Source organism: Cricetulus griseus, chromosome X, assembly GCF_003668045.3.
Source record: "Cricetulus griseus strain 17A/GY chromosome X, alternate assembly CriGri-PICRH-1.0, whole genome shotgun sequence".
Lineage (NCBI taxonomy): Eukaryota > Metazoa > Chordata > Mammalia > Rodentia > Cricetidae > Cricetulus > Cricetulus griseus.
Window position 1 is genome coordinate 23497382 of NC_048604.1, and position 20860 is coordinate 23518241.

Sequence of the window (20860 nt, forward strand, 5' to 3'; positions counted from 1 at the left end):
TGTATTTAAGGTATAGTGAGAAATCTTATCTAATAAATTGAACTATCAAGCGCAGTGGTAATTGCTATTCATTATTTCCCTTTGCACCTTCTGTTCCCTTTTTATGCTTTTTTATGATTATGTTTGAATATTAAATACTTGAATAGCATAATGTGGTAACTCTGAATAACAATTCCTATATGGGGGCATGTTATTGATTTCACACCGTTTAAAGCTGTCATAGTATACATCTCAATAATTTTCAAGAATTATTTTCTTACAAACTGCATTTCTTTTTGTGTGGTCACTAAAACATTTATCCCTGTTCTCTTATTAAGATGCAAGTGGAAAGACCTGAATGCCACATGCTTCTGTGTGATTCCGCCTCCATTTTTTCTATGAACATTACCTCATTTTACAAAATTCTCATTAAAGTTGGTTCTGGAAAATAATAATTTTTAAAACTATGTTTTATGGAGCACATGGGAACCTACATGTATTTTGTTTCTCAATTAATTTCTATAGAAATATATTAATTATGTTCATCATAAAAAAGATGAAACTTTTAGTTTCATTGATTTTTTGTATTACTTTCCACCTTTATATTTCAAATGAGTTTGTCTTAATTTATATGATCTTTCTTACTTTACATGCAATAATTACAAATAGCTTTTCTTTCTAATTGATGTCAACAGAGAAATCAATGGTTTTAGAGTTTTTTCTTTTCAAATATATCATTTTAACATTATACATTTCCATAAAGGTAGACTTTCAGTTCATCCTAAATTTTATTAGATGATTACATGTTTTATTTTTATTTTCATTCATTTCAAGTATTAGTAGAATTTCATGATGTATATATGAGAAAATGTGTTTTAATTACATGTTGTTTGGTCTCTAAAATTTTTGGAATTAGTTTATTTTGTTATAAATCTTCCTTCTTGAAATTAATATTACTATTTAAAATTGTTCCCCTTTTACTGCCTTGATTGTATTCATTGTTTCAGATGTTTAAGCTGAGCTCATACATTGGAAATCTATCTCAATGGCAGCATGTAGCTGAACTGATAATTTTTGTTTCTGAAAATTTTAGTTTTGTTTTTTTTATTTTTGTCATTCTTTTGTACTTTTTTTCCATTCATTTATTTAGCTCATAAATAAAGTCATGCACAATTATGATGCATGATACAGTATGTTCACAATGGCATGGCTAAATTAAACCAATTAACACGTTATATCACACATACTCATCATTTTTTGAGAACACTTAAAGTATACTATCTCACAACTTTTAAAATATAGCATATTGTTATCAACCTTATTTATCATGCTCTCAGTAGCACTCAAGACTTCACAGAGTCCATGCCTCTTGTCCAACTGCAGTTCTATATCCTTAAACCAATCGTTTCCCCACTGTTAAAAGACCCAATTGTTTATTAAAACTTAAAATGATTGTTGATTAATTCAATTTAAAGTCAAAATGATTTAAATATGTTCCATTATTCACAAAAGTTTTTTCTGACTTCTCTAAGTTTACTAGAGAATTAATATTTGAATTTGCAGCCTCTCTTAAAAATTAATTATAATTCCTTTAAAACATAAGTACTATAACAGAGCTTTTAGTATAAAATTATTACTGAACTCACTCACTATATTTTCAAGTTATATTGTTATGCTGACTAAACAGAGGAGCAACTTAGCCAATGTATTTTAACTTATTTCTTATATTCCTTTATAATACCATTTATATTCCTTTTCTAAACCCTTTTTGGTTTTTCTTGTTTGAGTATTCCATTCTCTTTTTTGTCCAAGAATGCTTTTTATTTTAGTTTAACATGCTAATATTTCTTGATCCTAAGCCTTAGCTTAATATTCTGTTTCCATTTTAGAGTCTCCCTCTGTAGTCCTGAATGACCTAAAATGCACAGAGCTCCCCATGCCTCTGCCTCCTTACTACTTGGATTAAAGTCATGCAGCAATATAACAACTTAGATTCATATTTTTACCCTCCATACACTTTACATATTCAAATTAGCTTTCTTGGGTGGAAAGATTTTTAAAAATATTTCCTTTTTTATTTTTTATTTTTTGGTTTTTCGAGACAGGGTTTCTCAGTGTAGCTTTGGAGCCTATCCTGGCACTCACTCTGGAGAACAGGCTGGCCTCGAACTCACAGAGATCTGCCTCCTCTGCTGGGATTAAAGGCGTGCACCACCAAAGCTCGGCTTATTTTTTTTAAATCATAATATGAACCCGTAATTTCCTTCTTACCTTTGCTCCCTCTTTCACATAAACCACTTTGCTCTCCCTCAAAATTTCAGTCTCATTTTTTTTAAATGGACGTTCCATTCGTGTTTTTGTGTGTTAAAATATTATTTTCTCAGTCTGTATAATGTTACAAGGTCTCATGGCTGACCACTTCATACTGAATCACCAACCTAAGGGAGGCTTTCTCCACCCACCAGCATTTTCTAGTTGCCCTTCATTCTTGGTCTACCGCTATGGTCCTTAAAGCTTTCCCCCTTCCATGTTAGCATTTGTTTTTCTCCATTTTTTATTTAAATTAAAAACAAGATTGTTTTACATGTCAGTCCAGTTCCCTCTCCTTCCTCTCCTCCCCTGCCCCCACACTAAGACCCTACCTATCCCGTACCATTTCTGCTCCCCAGGGAGGGTGAGGCCTTCCATAGGGGGTCTTCAGAGTCTGTCATATACTTTGCAATAGGGCATGGCCTTTCTTGTGTGTCTAGGCTCAGGGAGTATCCCTCAATTTGGGGTGGGCTCCCAAAGTCCATTCCTAAGTTAGGGATAAGTACTGATTTCCCACAAGAGGCCCCATAGATTTCCGAGGTCTCCTCACTGACAACCACATTCATGGGGTCTGGATCAGTTCCATGCTGCTTTCCCTGTGATCCCTCTGGGGGCGAAGAGCTCCCCCTTGTTCAGGTCAGTTATTTCTGTGGTCTTGACCTGGTCTTGACCAAGTTGCTTATCACTCCTCCTTCTCTGCAACTGGATTCCAGTTCAGTTCAATATTTAGTTGTGGCTGTCTGCTTTTACTTACATTAGCTGCTGGATGAAGGCTCTAGGATGGCATATAAGTTATTCATCAATCTCATTATCAGGGGAGGGCATTTAAGGTAGCCTCTCCTCTGTTGCTTAGATTGTTGGTTGGTGTCCTCCTTGAGGATCTACAGACATTTCCCTAGTGCCTGATTTCTCTTTAAACCTATACTGGCTCCCTCTCTGATGATATCTCTTATTTTGCTCTCCTCTATTCTTCCCCCTACACAAACTTCCTCCTCCCTTATGTCCTCCTTATCCCTACTCTTCTCCCCTTCTCTTTCTCTTAGCTCCCTCTCCCCTAACACCATACTCCCAATTTGCTCAGGAGATCTTGTCCCTTTCCCTTTCTCCGGGGGACCATGTATGTCTCTCTTAGGGTCCTCCTTGATGCCTAACTTCTCTAGTGTTGTGGATTATAGGCTGGTAATCCTTTGCTCTATGTGTAAAATCCATATATGAGTGAGTACATACCATGTTTGTCTTTTTGTGACTGGGTTACCTTGCTCAGAAAGGTTTCTTCTAGTTCCATCCATTTGCCTGCGAATTTCAAGATTCCATTGGTTTTTTTTTTCTTTTTTCCACTAAGTAGTACTCCATTGCTTAAATGTACCACATTTTCTCTATCCGTTCTTCAGTTGAGGGGCATCTAGGTTGCTTCCAGGTTTTGGCTATTACAAATAATGCTGCTATGAACATAGTTGAACTGATATCCTTGTTGTAGGAATGTGCTTTTGGGGGGTATACGCCTAAGAGTGGAATTCTGAATCTCCCATTTTACTCTGGAATCACCATTCTGATTTCCAAAATGGCTGTACAAGTTGGCACTCCCACCAGCAGAGGAGGAGTGTTCCCCTTGCTCCACATCCTCTCCAGCAATAAGAGTCATTGGTGTTTTTGATTTTGGCCATTCTGACAGGAGTAAGATGATGTCTCAGAGTGGTTTTGAGTTGCATTTTCCTGATTGCTAAGGATGTTGAGCACTTTCGTATGTGTCTTTTGGCCATTTTAGATTTCTGTTGTTAAAAATTCTCTGTTTAGTTCTTCACCTCATTTTATAATTGGATTATTTGCTGTTTTGGAGACTAGCTTCTTGAGTCCTTTGTAAATTTTGGAGATCAGACCTCTCTCAGATATGGGTTTGTTGAATACCTTTTCCCATTCTGTGGGAGGTCATTTTGACTTGCTGACTGTGTCGTTTGCCTTACAGAAACTTCTCAGTTTCTGAAGGTCAGGGTCTGTGCTACAGGTGTAGTGTTCAGGAAGCTATCTCCTGTACCAATTTGTTCTAAGGTACTTCCCAATTTCTCTTCTAAGAGGTTCAGAGTGGATGGATTTATGTTGAGGTCTTCCATCTATTTGGACTTTAGTTTTGTGCATGGTGATAGACATGAATCTATCTGCAGTCTTCTACATGCCAGCATCCAGTTATGCCAGCACCATTTGTTGAAGATGCTTTCTTTATTCCATTGTATATCTTCAGCTTCTTTGTCAAAAAGCAGTTGTTAGTAAGTAAGTGGGTTAATACCAGGGTTTTCAATTTGATTCCATTGGTCTACCTGTCTATTTTTGTGCCAATACCAAGCTGTTTTCAGGATTGAAGCTCTATAATAGAGTGTCTCAAACTTGCCTGCACCCACCTTGAGACCCATCAGAGTATCAGACCCTCTTTCACCCACAGGAAGGAACCTTGGGCCCATACACACCAGGAAAGAAAGAGACACCACCTGCACCTGCTTGAAGAAGAGATGGGAAGACGACAATATAAGAAGACATCCAACAACAGAAAAACCAATATGTTGCCACCAGAGTCTAGAGACTCTACTCCAGCAAGACCTGAACATTCCAACACAGATGAAGCAGAAAAGCAACCTTAAAAACAATTTCATGCAGATGATAGAGACCCTAAGAGAGGAAATAAGAAAATCTTTCAGAGAAATGGAAGAAAAGACAAACCAAAAGATGCAAGAAATCAACAAATCTTTTAAGGAAATCCAAAAAATGCAATCAAACAGCTGAAGGAGACAATTCATACAATTCAAGACCTGAACACTGAGATAGAAACAATAAGGAAAACACAAACTGAGGGAATGCTGGAAATAGAAAAGCTGAGGAAACAATCAGGTACCACGGATGCAAGCATAACCAACAGAATACAAGAGATGGAAGAAAGAATCTTAGATGCTGAAGATAAACTAGAGGAAAAAGATTAATCAACCAAAGAAAATCTTAAGTCCAACAAATCCTTAACACAATATATCCATGTTAGCATTTCTATTGGTGACCATGTTGTTCAGGACTTGATTAGAAAACATGTTGATTAGAGTTCATGTGTGTAGCCTCTCTGACATTTCAAAATTATGTAATTTCACAAAGGTATTGCACCTCTGTGTATATGTGTGTGTGTGTGTGTGTGTGTGTGTGTGTGTGTGTGTGTGTGTGTGTGTACATTTAACATTAATTAAATCTCAGTACAATTGAATCTTGTAGCTACAGTACGTCTATTGAAGACACTGAACATAAATTATCTGAAAATCTAGACAAGAGCTTATCTCTAACCTGTGTGATTTATATTAATATATTTAAACTTTGTCTTTTAGAACACAGAGGGAAAACAAAAATTTATTTGACCAGGTTTCATTTGCAAACTTTCTTGTGCTTACCATTGATGTAGAATTCAACATGTTCAGAAAACAAATTTGGCTATTTTTGATAACTGAAAATGGATGACGGAGACACAGGATGTCATCTGAAAATATTTTTCAAAATATGTGTAGAATATAATAAGGTCTAGCAACCTGCACTTTGGAAACACATAAAAATTGTTTTTGACAGTAATTTCTAATTGCTTAGATCTAGGTAAATGGAACTTTTAAGCCTAATTTTATTGTAGTTTGTATAAAATGACATAAAGGAATGAGAAATATTATAATGAAAGATTAAATTTCTGGGAAACTTCAAGTGCATATGGTAAATCTCAGCACGGGACAATAATATGTGGTCCAGGTAAATGTAATTCAAAATCTTCCAGTTCTAGAAAGCTCAGAATTTGGGAGGCTAAAGCAAGAGATATAAACCCAATACATCCATAAAAGCAATAAAATACAAATGCTTGAAAATTCTCATCCCTATTTAGATATCAAGTAATTATAAAGACATATTAGACCTACAAGTCTATTTTTATTTTAGACTTTTAAAAAGAAAACATTATCTCAAGAAGTTCCCTGTTTGTTTTGTGAAACACTTTATTTAATAGTACTCTTTGAAAATGTATTTCGAATCTAATTGCCACCTCTGTCTTAATATGTATTTTTCTTTTATGCAGCTCACAAAACAAATGTTCCCCATCCCCACCCCATGGAGAGTAATCATTGTATGGACATGGCAATCCAATTACATAGCATCCTTAAAAAAAATCTAGCTTCAACCATCTAGAGAGGAAATTGAGCCCTGGCCCATTATGTTGTCATATACTTCCCGTTTAGTGCTTTTTTAGTGACCACTCAATGATCGTAAACTACCTTTGGAAAAGTACCCTTATTGTCTTTATGTATTCTCCTGTTTCAATTCTGCATTGAGTTTAGCTTTTTGCGATTAAAGGTAGTCTCTTTCATCTTTTTGTCATAGCTTCCTAAGTAGAGAAGAAATTGAAGAAGACAGCTTTAATAACTTTACATACAGTAAGGAAACAAGGCACAGGCAGATTATAAAAAAGTAATCTAAAATTCAGCACTTTAAGTGCTTAGAGCTTCAAAATGACAAAGGTGTTATAGCTTAATAACTTCTTTTTGGAATCACATTTTGCCGTTAAAAAAAAATAAGAGGAGGAAATGCAACTTGTGATTTGTGGCACGGTATATTGCCCTTTTGAGGATAATCTGTTGCCTATTCATTATTACAAGAAGTCTGCTGAAAGTAAGCCCATGTTCAAATTAGACTATGCAGATCATTTCCATCTTAATGTACAATAAGTGAGGTTAGTAATTATAACCAGTTGTATTTGGTAATAAACTGTGGCTGTAAACTTTTGGGATGTACAATCCTAATATTACAAAAGGTAAGAAAACTCTTTAGTTTTAGTAGAAAAAGAATCTTTATAAGTAACATGCATAGTATAAAATTTGAACATATTTTTCCTGGCTTTGTTAGGAAAAGTCATTTGAAAACAAGTGCTAGTGTTTACACTAAGAATTTTCATATATTCATTTCTTTAGTCCTACATACAAAATATAAACACTTAATGTAGTATTTGAAAAGCAACATATTACAACCTTCTTAGACTGGCCTGCTTGACCCCATTGCTGTTTAGTTTCACTCTCTCAATGTTTTCATACCTGTAGACACAAACAGAAACAGAATGGAAAGTATTCATGGAAAATACACATAAACTAGTAGAATGCCTATGGAAAAAAAAGGTATTAAAATAACCTTATTCTGTAATGCAATCATAGTGGAAGGAGTTCTACCTCGTTTTCTTTCCTGGCTATGGCTATGCTATTGATTATGGTTGCAACTAGGATTTTCCATTTACGTAGGGGATTCATTGCCAGGCCAAAACCAGAAGAGGTAAATAGAGCTCTCTTGGAGAGGCAAACAACAAAATCAGCAACTAGTGGATCTTGGATCAACCAGGATAAGGAAAGTCATCTAAATAAGAAAAATACAAATCAAGAATTTTAGGACAGACCAGTTTATTATAAAGTTAAATTAACAAATTAACAAAATGTTTTTTTCATTCTGTTTAGTTTAATTAGTGTAAATTATCTATCCATTGTTCTTTAACAATAGCTGGTCTCTACTGTACAGCCTTAATACATTGTTATCAATAAAAATATTACCATTACTTAAATCTATGTTAACAAATTAAATATTTAAACTTTTTAAGAATTGTCACCATTTTTAAAACATGTTTTTAGACATCTGTGCACATGCACTGAATACACATATTTGCATTCATTAAATGAACAAGCTAAAGGTCTGGTTGTTGGGTAACAAAACAATGAAGTATAGTCATTACATTGAAGAGTTGAAAGTCAGCTATTGGGGAAATTTCTCTATAACAATAATCAAAAGAAAATTTGACAATCGTCTTTTTTAAAATCATGTTTCTATTTACTCTAATTGTGGAGTATCTACCAGGTAATGTTGCTTGGATATGGGTTTAAGTCAATAAAAAGTCTTTAATAGCCAGCCTGAGAATAAAGTGGATGCTTGAAATTCCACTAGAACAATGAACCTTTCTTAGAGTGAGATTTTAAACAAAAGGCAAAAAAAAAAAAAAAACACCATGTACTTCAGGTAAAAAGAGCCATTAGCTAAAAATGAAACTCCCGACTCAAAAGAAAAGGTTAGTATATTTAGAGACATTCCCAGAATTAAGGACTTTGACGGATTAGGCCTCTGTTGTGGTTGGTTGTTTTCTTTTTTGTTGTTTCTTGTTCTTGTTTTTTGTTTGTTTTTTTGTTTAGTTCTGGCAGGTGCTTTCTATATGCTGAGTTTTACAGCCTGAATGTTACTAGCATCATGGAGTCAGTTATGTTAATGTCTGGGAGCTTACTAATTTCTGTGGCCATGTTACACTCATGACATTTCAAAGAGGTATGCAATGTATTTTGATAATATCCACTCTATATTCTTCCCTCTAGTTTCCCCCATGATCTCCCCAATATATCTACATTATAACTCCATGTCCTATTTATTATTTTTTACACTACTAAATCTAATACGTGCTACTCGCGTACATGTAGTGTGTGTTCATCCTCAAAAGCAAGGAAAACCTACCAGTGGCAATTGCTCAACCAAAAAGGTGACTTTCCTTCCCCTGGCAAACTCCATAGCATCTTCGAGGACTATGAAGGCTATCTGGCAGTATAATAGTAGGTCATTTCAAGACTGAATTCCCCACCCAGAATCCAAAGTGAGGGGATGTCTTATCACATCATTACATTGGGCAAACAAGAACAACAGTAACACCTGTATTATTTTAGGTGCCGCTAGTGCTTCAATGATTACTGGGTTGATTTTTTTACCTAGTGCTAAGAATTTGTTACTTAATAATCCATCTCTTTGGAAGAAGCATTGTTCACTTTTGCAGGATATTACTGCTGAAACTTTCTTTTTATTCATATGCTTTAAAATATCTTAAAAGCTAGTAAAGCTTTTATATGACATCTTCATAAATGGCAAGTTTGCATTAAGCTATCCCATACACACTTCTTTCCTAAGTTTTAAATAATAGGCACGACAAGCTATGATGGTACTTATAGTTATTTAAGTAGAAATCTTTATATTTAGAATCCTTATGTTTTTATTCTTTCTCAGTGTATAAATATACTTTTAAAATGCTGATTGTCATAATGATATTGAGCATAACATGACTTCCGGAAGGATAGAGGTACCATCAGTTGTGAAATGCTAGTCAGAAATTAGTCAGAGAGAACACAGCATTTCAAGATCTTAGTTTAGATTGAAGTAGGTGGGCTTCAAGATAGTCTGACAGATACACAGAAATGGTTAAAGAAGAAAAAACTGAAATGTAAAGTATGATTATATATTTTCATTATTCAATAATTTCTAGAGGTTATAAGTTTATTAATAATGAGTATTAGGAGACAATATCTTGGAGATAAAGATGCTTTATGGAAAAGGTGTGTATAGGAACATGTGACTCAAATATGAATGAATTAAAGAGGAACAACGAAAACAAAGGTATAAAAGTAGCCACAGGGTAGACTGTTTCCCATTTTCTGGAGTAAATGTTGTACTGATTTCCAAAGTGACTGTACAAGTTTGCACTCCTACCAGCAATGGAGAAGTGTTACCCTTGCTCCATCATAAAATGTCCTTGGTGATTTGATTTTAGCCATTCTCACAGGAGTAAGATGGTATCTCAGAGTTGTTTTGATTTGCATTTCCCTGATGGCTAAGGATGATCAGAAATTTCTTAAATGTCTTTCAGCCATTTTCGATTCCTGTATTGAGAATTCTCTGTTTAGTTCTGTACCCTACTTTTTAATTTAATTATTTGGTGTTTTGGTGACCAGATTATTGAATTCTTTGCATATTTTGGAAATCAGCCCTCTGTCAGATGTGTATTGGTTAATATCTTTTCCCATTCTGTAGGCTGCTGTTTTGTCTTGTTGACTGTGTCTTTTGCCTTACAGAAACTTCTCAGTTTCAGGAGGTCCCATTTATTAATTGTCAATCTCAGTGTCTGTAGGCATATACCCAAAGAATGCACATTCATACAACAAGGACATCTGTTCAGCTATGTTCATAGCAGCATTATTTGTAATACCAGAAACTGGAAGCAACCTAGATGCCCCTCACTCAAAGAATAGATGAAGAAAATGTGGTACATTTACACAATGGAGTATTACTCAGCAGAAAAAAAATGGAATCTTGGAATTTCCAGGCAAATGGATGGAACTAGAAGAAACCATCCTAAGTGAGGTAACTCAGTCAATGAAAGTCAAACACAGTATGTACTTACTCATATATGGATATTAGACATAGAGAAAATGATTACCAGCCTACAATCCACACCTCCAGGGAAGCTGGGAAACAAGGAAGTCCATAAGAGATACATACATGATCCCCCCCACAGTGAAACAGAAAGGGACAAGAGCCCCTGAACAAATTGGGAGCATTGGGGAGGGAGGAGGGAGGTAAGAGAAAAAGGAGGGGAGAAGAGGAGGGGGAAGAAATGAGGGATCAGGAAAATTGAGTGGGGAGAGGAATAGAGGAGAGCAAGAAAAGAGACACATCGATAGAGGGAGCCAGTATAGGCTTAAAGAGAAACGTGGAACTAGGGAATTGTACAGAGATCCACAAAGATGACTCCAACTAGGACCCTAAGCAATAGTGGAGAGGCTACCTTAAATGCCCTTCCCCTATACTGAGAATGTTGACTACCTTAAATGCCATCCTAGAGCCTTCATCCAGTAGCTGATGGAAGCAGAAGCAGAGATCTACAGCTAAGCATTGAGCCAAACTCCTGGAATTCAGTTTCAGAGAGGGAGGAGTGACCAACAAAGGGGTCAAGACCAGGCTTGGAAAACCCACAGAAACAGCTGACCTGAGACAGTGGGAACTCATGCTCCCAAGTCTGATAGCTGGGGAACCAGCATAGGACCAAACCAGGCCCCCTGAACATGGATGTCAGCTAGAAACACTGGGTAGTCTATGGGGCCTCTGGAGTTTCAACCAGTATGTATCCCTGGTGCACGAATGGAATTCAGGAGCCCATTTGCCATGGGGGGATATTCTCTTAGCCTAGATACACAGGGGAGGGCCTAGGCCCTGCCCCAAATGACTTGACAGATTTTGATGATTCCTCATGAAATTCCTTACCCTCCCTGGGGAATAGATGGGGGGTGGCATGAGGAGGTCAGTGAGGAGTATGGGAGGATGGTAGGGAGCGGACACTAGGATTGATACATTAAATAAGATTGATTTCCGGGCGTTGGTGGTGCATGCCCTTAATCCCAGCACTCGGGAGGCAGAGGCAGTCGGATCTTTGTGAGTTCGAGGCCAGCCTGGTCTCCAGAGCAAGTGCCAGGATATGCCAGGATAGGCTCCAAAGCTACCCAGAGAAACCCTGTCTCGAAAAACCAAAAAAAGAGACTGTTTCTAATTTAAATAAAACATGTAAAATAAGTAGTCACAGGGTTGAGAAGAGAATAATACACAGTATTGAAAGAGGAGAAAAATATCAAATACATCCATTAAATATCATTATCACTCTCATTATAAAAACAACTCTTAATAGAAATGAACACATATATCCAACTGTATAATATTGAATTCTCAACTACAAAAAAATCATCCTGAGTGAGGTAACCCAGGTCCAGAAAAACAAATACGGTATGTATTCATTCATAAGTGCATATTAGGTGTTAAATAAATGATAATCAAGCTACAATGCAAAGACCTAAAGAGGTTAGGTAAAGAGAAGTGCTCTAAGGGGGATGAATGGATCTCCCTTGGAAGATCAAATAGAATGGACAAAGCGTGGGTGGGAATAGGAGAAGGAAAAATGGTGGGAAGGTATAGAGGGAGAGACTGCAGGGAGAAACAGCAAGAATTGGGGGAAATTTGGGGCATAGTTTGGACATGTAATGCTGAAGAAACTTTCTGGAATTTATGATGGTGACTTTATTGAGTACTCATAGGAATGGTGAATGAAGTCTGAACAGACCATATCTTCTAGCCAGGGAAGGTTCCCAGTAGAAGGACCAGGTTATAGTCTATTGAGTTATTGGTCAAGGGGGTCCCATGGAAATCTCCCCAAACAACCTATGTTGATGTTAAGACAGATGGTTGATCTCTGCATACTGCCAGCATGTCCCTTTGCCTAGGAAAATGTCTACATATATCATTGAACATGGAGCTGTCAAGCAAGTGACTTCATGGAGCATTCAGCTCTATGTTCTAGTCTCTTTGTTGAGGAAAGGTACTCTGCAGGGTACATAAAAAGAAAGCTCTGCCTATGTTATAGCTGCAAGCTTTGTGTTTTTCTGTGACTCCTAACATTGGGAGTGGATATGTCTTTGAGTAGTTTGCCTGCTCTTGGAACTCTTCCTCCTATTGTGTTGCCTTGTCCAGCCTGGATAGGAGGGCTTTGCCTTGTCTTACTATATCTTGTTTTGTCCTGTTTATCTATTGTCTCTTGGAGTATATTCTTTTCTGAAGAGAAACTGAGAAAGAGTGGATCTGAAGGGGAGGGGGTTTGGGGAGTGGAGGGAGGGGCAACTATGGTCAGAATATATTCCACAGGAGAAGAATCTATTTTAAATTTAAAAAGATACTGAGTTTTCTATAGCTATGGTCTGAAACTAGCACTGAGAAAAAAGATGGTATCACTTATTTCTCTGTTTGAGGTGAACAGTGTGCTTCATTGAAGAAAACTAGTAGGACAGGCACCCATATTTGTTGCTTTACTGAAAATAGTTTCTTTTTTTCACATAATATAACTCATTACCATTTTCCCTCCTGTATTCCCCTCCTATCCATTCTCACCAACTTTCTGACCCTCATTGGAAAACAAGAAGGCTTTAAGGAACAATAATAAAATAAAATAAGATAAAATGAAAACTAACAAATCAGAGGAGATCAAAACAGTAGGAAAGAACCAAAGAATTGGCAAAAGAAACAGATATAGAGGCAGACACCTACTTGTTTGCACACTCTTAAATCCCATAAAAACACTAAATTGAAAGCCATAATAATATTTATTAAAATGTCCTATAGTGTGAAAATAGAGTAGAGGCTCAGGTGCATGCCATACCAGTCAGAACAGATGAACTGACTCACTCCCCAGATTCAGTTCCCAAAGTGCCATCCCACCCCCACCTCAATCCCACCTCACAACCCACACCTTGGCCTGTCTCTATCCCCAACTCTTGCAGATTTCTGTTCATCAGACTCAGGCCACAGCAGTCAGAAACGAAAGTGCATGCCACACTAGTCAGTAGAATGGAGAAACCCGGCTGCACCAAAAGACAAGCTAGCCAATAGAAGTCCAGCCCCATCTTGTACAGAAACACTCTACTGGATGGAGATGCCACAAAGACCAGGACAAAGTAAAAAGAGAAACCAAGTAACACACACATCCAACCAAGACAAACTCAAAATTGATTACTTATGCCCACAATCATCCCAAATGCAGATGGCAGTGTGGGAATACAATCAGCTGATGACTATCTTGTACTACGCCATCCTAGAGCCTTCATCCAGTAGCTGATGGAAGCAGAGCAGACACCCACAGCGAAACACTTAAATGAACTCTGGAATGCAGTTGCAGAGAGGGAAGAGTGATGAGCAAAGGGGTCAAAACCAGACTGGAAAAACCCACAGGGACAGCTGACCTGAACAAGGGGGAGCTCATGAACCCCAGACTGATAGCTGGGAAACCAGCATAGGACTGTTCCACACCCCCTGAACATGGGTGTCTGTTAGGAGTTCTGGGAAATCTATGGGACCTCTGATAGTGGATCAGTATTTATCCCTAGTACAGGAATGGACTTTGGGAGCCCTCTCCAAGTAGAGGGATACTTTCTCAGCCTAGACACACAGGGGAGAGTATAGGCCCTGCTCCAAATGATATGACAGACTTTGAAGATTCCCCCATGGAAGGCCTCACCCTCACTGGGGAGCAGAAAGGCGTTGGGATAGGAGGTTGGTGGGGGCACCGGAGGGAGAGGGAACTGGGATTGACATGTAAAACAAGCTTGTTTCTAATAAAATAAAAAAGAATACAATCAATGAGAGCCAGGGCAATATGGCTTTACCAGAGCTATCCTATGATAGTAATTTCTGAGTCTTGAAATGCAGCTGAAGCACAAGCAGACAGCTATAAAACAAAATTTATGAAGACAGAGGTCCTTAAAGAAGAAATTAATAAATCCCTTAATACATCAAGAACAATACAACTGAAATTGGGAATGAATCAACAAATCCCTTAAATAATGTCAAAAATCAATAAGAAAAAATACAAGAGAGATGAAGACTGTTTAAGACCTAAAAATAGAAATAGAGGAAATAAAGGAAACACAAAATGACAAAATTCTGGAGAAGTGACCAGGAACTACAGACACAAGCATCACTAACAGAATACAAGAGATGGAAGAATGCCAGTCATAGAACACACTATAGAAGAAATAGTTACCCAGTCAAAGAAAATGTTAAATCTAACAAAAATTCATTTTTAGGACCTGAGTAATAGTCTATTATGTAAATATATCACATTTTCTTTATTCCGTCATCTGCTGAAGGATATCTATCTTGTTTTTGGTTTCTGTCTATTATGAATAGAGCAGCAGTGCACATGGCTGAGCAAGGGTCTTTATGGCAAGATGAAGTTTCATTTTGTTACATGCCCAAGTGCTTGTGCCTTATAATTTTATCTCAATTTGACACAAGATAGAGCCATCTGGAAGCAGGAAACCTCAATTAAGGAAATTTGTCTATAAAATCAGATTATAGGCAAACCTGTAGACCATTTTCTTAATTAGTGATTGATAAGGAAAGGACCAGACCATTTTGGGTGATGTCATTCCTGGACTGGTGATCCTGAGGATTATAAGGAAGAAAGCTGAGCAAGCCACGAGGAGCAAGCCAAAACAGCACTCCCCGCTTGGCCTCTGCATCAGTTCCTGTCTCCAGGATCCTTCCATGCTTGATTTCCTGTCTTCATTACCTTTGATGATGATGAGAGATATGCAAGTGTAAGAAAATTAAGCCTGTTCCTTCCCAATTTGTTAGGACACAGTGTTTTGTTGTACCAATAGAAACCCTCACTACACAGTACTGGAACTGGACCTTATTAAGAGGATTGATTTCCATCCTCCCAGATAACCACAACATTGATTTCTACAGTGGGTCTGCAAGTTTGCTCTCCCATCAGCAATGGCTATATGTTCCCCTTACCACATTGTGAATTTTCTCCTGTTTCCTTAACCTTAGCCATTCTGACAGGTACTAGATGAAGTCCAAAAATAATTTTGATTTGCATTTCTATGAAAACTAGAAGATTTTGAAAATTTTTAAAAGTTTTTTAAACATTTGAGTTTCTTATTTTGAAAATTCTCTGTTTGGATATGTACCCCATTTTTAATTGGGCTATTGGTTTCTTGAAACATAGTATTTTAGAATTTTTTCTATATTTTGGATATTAGACCTCTATCAGGAGTGTAGTTATTTAAGATCTTTTTCATTGTCATAGGCTACTGTTTTGGCCAAGTGATGGTGTCCTTTGTTGTGCAGAAGCTTTTCAGTTTCATTGGGTCCCATTCATTATTTTTTATCTTAGTGCCTATGATAATGGTATGTTCTGTTCACAAAGTCTATGCTGTGCCAATGAGGTCAAGGACATTCTCTGCTTCTGAGTTGATAAGATTCAGTTCATCTGAATTTATGGTAGAGATTTTGGTGCATTTGGAGTTGCCTTTTGTGCAGTGAGATAAACATGGATCTATTTGCTTTCTTCTACATGCATCCATCCAGTTTGGCCAGTGCCATTTGTTAAAGATGCTGTCTTTTTCCAGTGTGTTTCTGGCTTCTTTATAAAATATCAGGTGTCCAGAGATATCTGGGTTTGTGTCTGGAGTTTCAATCTGATTCCACTAATTAACATGTCTTTTCTTATGCTATTACTATGTGGTGGTTTTTATTACTGAAGCTCTGTGTTACAACTTGAAATCAGGGATGTCGATACCTCCAGCAGTACTTTTATTATTCAAGATTGTTTTAGATATCCTGGGGATTGTGATTCCACATGAAGTGGGAAATTATCTTTTCAAGGTCTGTGAAGAATTGTGTTGGCATTTTGATGGGGATTGCATTGAATCTGCAGATTGCTTTTGTTGCAGTGGCCATTTTTAATATATTAATCCTATGGATCCATGAGCTGGTTACCATATATTAAACAATCTGATAACCATGTGATTTTTTCACTATTGTTGAAACCGTTACATAACACCCTATGGACTTGTTTCTCTAGTCAGTTAACCAAGACTTATGTTAAAATAAGCTTAGAACAAAGAGGTGATACTTCCCAAACTTAGCTCCTGGTTGTATAGAAAGATTTATTGCCTTCTCAATGTTTTATAATTATCATTAGGTAGTAACTATGAGAATGTATCTTTAAATAGTTTTAGTTTGTACTAATCCCAGTATATACTATCTAAGAAAAGTAATGAAAAATGCACTTTTGCTGGACTTCTGAATTTGCTTAAAATTTCCTTCACACACTGAATATTTTATTTTAGGTTTACATAATATGGATATTCTTTGTTCTGTTTTGAAGGCAGTAATAACCAACTCAGAGTTATATTTGACTCCCATCACACTAGAGAATTAAATAAATATAATTTATATGTTTTATGTGCATTAGAATGTTACATCATTTAAACCTGAAAATTCAATTAGGAGTGCTTTCAAAATGATTTAATTGAAACTATGTTTTCAGCCTGTATTTTCTTGAAAAAAATCAGATCATTTCTGAATATATATCAAATAACATCATTTTATATGATATTTTTCAAGTGCATATTTCAAGTAAACACCCCTCTGTGGTAATATAAAATGCCATAAATCATATTTCTGAGAGTTACATGCACAATATATCATTAAATATGGACACACAAATAAGTAAAGTGCATGGTTTATTTATGTAATTATTCAGGAAATTCAACATCAGTTTCCAGTGCAATAAAAGATGTTTCCAGAAGATATAAAGTGTACTGCTATATCAGGAGTTTTTCTTTAATCTGGAAGCAGCTATAATTTAAGAAATGGAGGTGGAATCTTTTCATCCATCTGTAGCTACAAGCATTTCCCTATTGCTATTTCTAACACATTTTGTTTTGATATGGAGAATTGCAATGGATACACCAAAGTTTCTTAATCTTTCTCTTTTAACATTGTTTTTGTTAGAGTATACCAACAATGAAGGCTTTATTTTGTAATTTTATTTGCCATTAGAAAGTGAAACACGAGCAAATGAAATGGAAATGGAAAGTTTCTTCCTCACTAATTGATTCAGCTAGAGCCTGTAGCATCTAACATAGAAGAAAAGCAGAATAAATATCTTATGATGAATTACTAATGGAGAACTTCTTACTTATGGATAGTTTTTACATGAATGAATATAGTTACACTTTTATGCTCAAGTTAAAATGTCAAGTACTCACTAGAAACAAACTTAGTTATTCTTGAATTACTAGGTAAGCCCAGAAGTTGTCACTGCTACTTATATTTAATTTCACACTGGACAATTCTTCTTAAAGTCCTACTTGAGAGACTCAAATTTTATGAACTTTACAGTGTGTCTCTGTCTAATATCTATATATGACTAGTGTTAGAACAAATATATTTCCTTTATATGTATTCATAAATGTAAACATTTTATTCATTATATCTTATTTAAGCATAAACAAATACACTATTTTGTGTTTTACAAGTGGGGTGACATACATTTTAGGTGTGATTGTGTATCTATTTTATTCTAATGATTATTGCATTATTTTGTATATTACAGCTTGTCATACATCATTCCATCTATATTCAAACAGAACTAATGAGGTAAGTTTTAATCAATGAATGCTGAGTAAGATGTTTGCTTTGAGATTGGTTTAGTGTAATGTTGACCAATAATTTGAAAATAAAATTCATAGAGACATGTCTTTACTTGAATATGTGAATTGATTTCTTTGGGTTATTTTTACATAAATTTCAATATTGAATACTATAATTGCATTTCTTTTTTTGATTACTAGAAGACTTCAGTTAAACAAAGAAGTGAATCTACTTGAACAACAGTGGTTTAAGAATATAATTCTAGTCGGGCGTTGGTGGTGCATGCCTTTATTCCCAGCATTCGGGAGGCAGAGGCAGGTGGATCTCTGTGAGTTTGAGGCCAGCCTGGTCTCCAGAGCGAGTGCCAGGATAGGCTCCAAAGCTACACAGAGAAACCCTGTCTCTAAAAAAAATATATATATATAATTCTATCATGCTACTATCTTGAGGTTTCTTATATGATTATGTAACAAGAGCTAAAGATATTCTTAATCCATTGCATTTTATTCAAAATGAAAATTTAAATCCTTGATATATTAAGAACAAATTGAGAGCATGGGAAGAAGGGGGAGGGAGCTACGAGAATGAGAAGGGAAGAAAAGGAAGGAAGCAGAGGTCATGAGGAAGCAGAAAGTTTGAGTCAGGTGTAGACTAGAAGAAAGGATATATGATATGTAGGATTTTAGTTGGGGGGTGGTAGGGGAGGAAGGGAGAGAGAAGGGAACTGGGATTGTCATGTAATTCAATCTTGTTTGTAATTCAAATATATAAAAAAATTTTCAAAAGTATATTAAAAAAGAATACAGTACTATAAATGGTTAAAGAGGAATAGTGGAAAAGGGAGAGCTAAATTGAGACAATGGAAGGGAAGATAGGGAGGAGAGCATATGCAGATGGAAAATTAACAAAGAAGTCCTATCATAAAATCAAATGAAAATGTAGTATTATAAAATATTTGTAAGATATACATACACATAAATACAATGTGTTTAAATGGATTTACCCAATTATGCACCAACACCAAACCTACTAGACATCACTGGCTAGCAAGTAATGGTTAATTTATTTTGGCTTTGCTGGTTAGTGAGTTCCCATAGAGTTGCTTTCCTGAAGCATAATAGACAATTGCCAATACATACCTGACACAGAGAACATGGAGTAATCAAGCTGGTGTTTACCAACAAGATCCATCCTTACTGACTAGGATGAAGAAAATGTCTTCAAAAACATTATTCAAATATTTGCTTTTCTGTAGACACATCAGAGCCTGTTTATCAATGTTACTATATCTTATATGTTTCCACAGATTTCACATTATGAATTATAAGTACTTAATATTTAACTCCATTTTAGTGGCCAAAAGAGACAAATAATTTGAAAATAAAATTCATAGAGACATGTCTTTACTTGAATATTTGAATTGATTTCTTCGGGTTATTTTACATAAATTTCAATATTGAATACATGGAGGAATTGTTGACTCAAATACATGGTATATGGAGAAATTATGGGTACATAAACCAAGTTATGGAAAATAAGATGATTTATGTATATAATTTATAAGTAAAATTGGGTAACAAAAATTTATATTTCCATAAATATTTGTTTACTGCAAAACTAAGAATCAAAGATCCAAGCATACTGAACACTCTGTTGATTATTCATAATGCTGTATGATGCCTTTCACTTGGTATGATAGAACCCAGTAGTGACGTTTTCAGAATATTTATCTAAGTGGAGCTTGGATCAATGGGTTGTGAAAAGGAACAGTTTGCATATTAAAAGCGTTTTAAACAAATTTATGGTGGTTTTGTGTAACACGAAAAATAAAAGACCTAGAGATAGATATTGTGGTTCAAACTTCAAAATGAATGTCACTCAGAACTAGTCGGCCACTAGCTTTCACCTCAAGCTGATCCACACATGAGTTCTTCACCAAGCATCAAAGTGCTGCCTCTTCCCAGCATAGCTGGAGAATCCTGAGACTTCAGTGTCTTTCCATCCTCCTTCATACTGTGCCTTCCTGTCTTCAGTGTGGCTGGTGAATGAATGCCTTATACTGACTCCTTGCTCCTGTCTTGTATAACCTGTAGTGCTAGGATTAAAGGCGTGAGCTATAATTCTCTTTTAAACTGATTCAATCTTGTGTAGATATAGGTGGCCTTGGATTCAGAGAGATCCATCTACCTCTTAATCCTGAGTCCTAGGATTAGAGTGTACAACCACCTCCTAGCTTCTGGCTGCTGGAATTAAAGGTATGTGACTGGATTCTATGGTTTGTGGTTGGCTTTGCTTTCTGAACTCTCAACCAAGTTTTAATAAATCATAAATAATGTTTTGAGATTTATTAATAAATCTCATAAATACACCATAGTTTTGAGAATGAATGTTAAGTGATTGGCTTTGCTGATACAAAATTTTAGTAGGTTTGTTTATTGTGTTACAATGTTCATAAGTGGAAAACTATAATTACCATCACAGAAAACACCATAAGAATATTGCCCTACCAAACACTGATTAATTTTAAATGCCATGCACAATAATAGAAGGTTTGGTTTTAAAATTTGCTTTACGTGTTCTTACCCTATTTAGCCAGTTAACTATTTCCAAGTAGCCTCCTTCCTGCCTTTAATCTGTCTTTCTTTACAGGTTACTACTGAGGCTTTTAAAGGTCAAAAATAGGGACTAGAGAGATAGATAGTAGCTAAGAGCATTTGCTCCTCTTCCAGATACCAAAGTT